The sequence below is a fragment of the Balaenoptera borealis genome (genome assembly GCF_965194805.1).
Source record: "Balaenoptera borealis genome assembly, chromosome: X".
In the NCBI taxonomy this organism is placed as follows: Eukaryota; Metazoa; Chordata; class Mammalia; order Artiodactyla; family Balaenopteridae; genus Balaenoptera; species Balaenoptera borealis.
In genome coordinates this window covers 15,584,680-15,588,725 of record NC_138881.1, presented here as the reverse complement: position 1 = coordinate 15,588,725, position 4,046 = coordinate 15,584,680, and the positions used below count along the sequence as shown (strand labels likewise).

General features: G+C 44.2%; 1 pseudogene across 1 annotated transcript; it reads right to left on the bottom strand.

Annotated features, from left to right (window-relative positions):
- Nucleotides 1-1,270: 1,270 nt before the first annotated feature.
- On the bottom strand, nucleotides 1,271-3,560 carry LOC309619941 (peptidyl-prolyl cis-trans isomerase A pseudogene; annotated as a pseudogene). Its single transcript has one exon. The product of its transcript is annotated as a peptidyl-prolyl cis-trans isomerase A pseudogene (transcript).
- Nucleotides 3,561-4,046: the final 486 nt, after the last annotated feature.

The window sequence follows — 4,046 nt, the reverse complement described above, 5'->3', positions numbered from 1 at the left end:
GTACCACCATACATTCAACGGCAGCTGCTAGAATGAATGGCTTAGGGCCACAGAGAATATAACCAATTCCTATAAGTGGTTGTGCAAAATTAAATCGATTTTGTGATGCCAAATGTCTCTCTCGGTTCTCCAACTGAATTCTTAGTTTCTAGAAGGCAAGACTTGTGGTATGAGATGACCCTGGGGAGGAAGGAAGGGGTCAGCTCCTAGGACCTTGTAAAACCCAGTAAGCACTTTTGTCTTTATCTGAAGAACAGTGGGAAACCATGGAGGGATTCTAGGTAGGGAGTTGACAGAATCAGACATGCTTTTTTTTTTCATATTAAAAAAAAACTTTTTAAACTAAAAATTCCACATACTCAAAGGTATAGAGAATAAGTATAAGAAACCAGCAGATAACCATCACTCCAGTTTTAACAGCTATTAACATTTACCACACTTGATTCATCTATCCCTTTTTTCCTTCTCTCTCTCCTTTTAGTTTTCATTTTCTTTTTGTTGTTTAGTTTTTATTTCATAATCATAAACTAAACTTTGCAATCCAGTTAAACTTGGAGGGGGATAAGGAAAATATGGAACCGAAAGAAGTGCAGTGACAGTGTTACCGAACCCAGGTCTGGCTGCTCGCCGCTTGAAAGCCAATTCTCAAGAGACAAGTGTTGGTAGGAAAGGAAAGGTTGCTTTATTTCGGAGTCTGGCAACTGGGGGCGGGGGGGTGGGGGTGGACACCTGTCCAAAGGCCGACTGCCCCCCTGATAATCAGGGGACAAGAGCTTTTATAGACAGAGAGGGGGCTACCTGCAGAAACAATACAGTCAGCTCTGACAGTCATCTTGAAATTGGTCATCAGTGGTCTGACCAGCGTCATCTCGATTGCTTTAGGTACAGTTAATCTTCAGTTCCAGGATCGGTTTGTTTCCATTTCTTTGAGGCCTGTAAGAATTGTGGCAGCTTATGTCATGGCTACAGCCTGCTCAGCATGTAGGTAACTTCTTCCACCTGGTGGGGGTCTCAGTATCTATAAGGCAGCTCACAGGATATGGCTCAGAACATGATCTATAGCCCTTAAGGAGGAACTAAAGGTCCTTGACTATGCTTAATGACTAAACTATTATTATTTGACTGTTTTCCTTTGTTTCTGCATTTTCTCACTTCTCTGATGAAACTTATTCTTTGGCTAAAGTTTTTCACAGACAAAAGGCAGGCTGAGGACATGGGCGGGGTGGGGGGGGCGGCAAGGACCATAGGGTCCTGCTCCTTTTCAAGAGCACAAAGATTATAGGATATTTTGAGCAGATGGGGGTGAAGGGGTGCTCTCCTGAGCTACAGAAAGAATGGTCTGGTGGTTAAGATAAAACACAAGTCAAATTTATTAGATTTGTCCACAGTCAGCAATGGTGATCTTCTTGCTGGTCTTGCCATTCCTGGACCCAAAGCGCTCCATGGCTTCCACAGTATTCATGCCCTCTTCCACCTTGCCAAAGACCACGTGCTTGCCCTCCTACCACTCAGTCTGGGCAGTGCAGATGAAAAACTGGGAACCGTTTGTGTTGGGGCCAGCATTTGCCATGGACAAGATGCCAGGACCCGTATGCTTCAGGAGGAAATTCTCATCATCAAATTTCTCCCCATAGATGGACTTGCCAGCAGTGCCATTATGGCATCTGAAGTCACCACCGTGGCACATAAATCCCGGAATTATTCTGTGAAAACAGGAACCTTTATAACCAAATCCTTTCTCCTTAGTGCTCAGAGCACGGAAGTTCTCTTCTGTCTTTGGAAATTTGTCTGCAAACAGCTCCAAGGAGGTGCGGCCCAAAGGCTTGCCATCGATGGCGATGTTGAAGAACACGGTGGGGTTGACCATGACTGGGCGGCGCAGGAGGCTCAGGGGCAGCAGGGTCTGCAAGGCGTCTCTCTCTTTTTAAAATTGAAATATTTAAAAATAAATCCCATACGTTATGACATTTTACCTCTGAAAACTTCAGTGTGCATATCTAATAAATAAGAACAATTTCTTGGGACCTCCCTGGTGGCGCAGTGGTTAAAAATCCGCCTGCCAATGCAGGGGACATGGGTTCAAGCCCTGGTCCGGGAAGATCCCACATGCCGCGGAGCAACTAAGCCCGTGTGCCACAACTACTCAAGCAAGCCCACGCGCCTAGAACCCGAGCTCCGCAACAAGAGAAGCCACCGCAATGAGAAGCCCGCGCACCGCAACAAAGAGTAGCCCCCGCTCGCCGCAACTAGAGAAAGGCCGAAGACCCAACATAGCCAAAAATAAATAAATAAATAAATAAAAGGAAACTGTCGAACTGCTTGCCAAAGTCATACATCTCCATCATTTGTATATAAAAATTTTTCAAAAAAACCCCACAATTTCTCACGTAACCACAATACCATTATCACATCTAATAAAATTAACAATAATTCCTTAACATCATCTAATACCTACTCTATATTCCCCAATAGTCTAAAAAAACATGCCTTTTGTTACCGTTGGTTTTTTGGAATTAGGATCTAAACAAGGTCCACACATTGTGTTCATTAGGCCTTTTATTATTTTTTAAAATTTATTTGTTTTATTATTTTATTTTATTTATTTATTTTGGCTGCGTTGGGTCTTCGTTGCTGCGCGCGGGCTTTTCTCTGGTTGCCGCGAGCGGGGGCTACTCTTCCTTGCGGTGCGTGGGCTTCACATTGCGGTGGCTTCTCTTTTTGAGGAGCATGGGCTCTAGGCACGCGGGCTTCAGTGGTTGTGGCACGTGGGCTTCAGTAGTTGTGGCTCACAGGCTCTAGAGCGCAGGCTCAGTAGTTGTGGCGCACGGGCTTAATTGCTCCGCGGCATGTGAGATCTTCCCGGACCAGGGCTCGAACCCGTGTCCCCTGAGCTGGCAGGGGGATTCTTAACCACTGTGCCACCAGGGAAGCCCTATTAGGTCTTTTAAATCTCTTTTACTTTACAACAGTCTTCACTCCCTCTTTTTGTTTCATGCCCTGACTTTTGGAGGAAACCAGGTGAGTTGTCTCATGGAATATTTAACCCTCTGAATTAGTCTGGTTACTTCCTCATTATGTGTTTAATTTGTTCCTCTATCCCTCATATTTCCTCTAAAGTAGAAGTTAGATCTAAAGGCTCGATTGGATTAAGGCTCAATGGTTTGGAGAACACAGCATTTCACAGGCAATTCTATGTACTTCATCTTGATCACATCAAGAGGCATAAAATGTCTGTCATCCCCCTTTTAGACTGAACACTGGGTTCAGGTGATGACAGTCTGATCCATCCATTGTAAAGATGCTTGTCCTTTACAAACAGTGAGTGATCAATGACATGATACTTTGGCCTCCTGATATTGTCTAGTTCCACGGCCGCCTTTCCATTAATGGTTTTATCATCACTTGATGATTATTATCTGTATCAGTTATTTCATTAGGCATGTCAAAAGTGGTGATTTTATAATTCTGTCATTCCTCTTGTGCTTATTCGCTGTAATTCTTCTGTGGGGAACTTTTTTCCATCAATTAGGACTATTTGGCAATCCTAAAACAGAATCATTATTCTTTTTTTTTTTTTTTTTTTTTTTTTAATTTTATTTATTTATTTTATTTATGGCTGTGTTGGGTCTTCGTTTCTGTGCCAGGGCTTTCTCCAGCTGTGGAAAGCGGGGGCCACTCTTCATCGCGGTGCGCGGGCCTCTCACTATCGCAGCCTCTCTCGTTGCGGAGCACAGGCTCCAGACGCGCAGGCTCAGTAGTTGTGGCTCACGGGCCCAGTTGCTCCGCGGCATGTGGGATCTTCCCAGACCAGGGCTCGAACCCGTGTCCCCTGCATTGGCAGGCAGATTCTCAACCACTGCGCCACCAGGGAAGCCCCATTATTCTTAATAAAGACTAATCCTTTCCCCTTCATTACCAGTTTTCAAAGCAAGGTGTTGATGACCGAGCTACTTCCAATGGCAACTAGTAAGTCTATTTGTTTGTTTTGGCTTTCTCTTTCTTTTCATATTATCAATTCAAACTCATGGATTTTTATACACTCAATG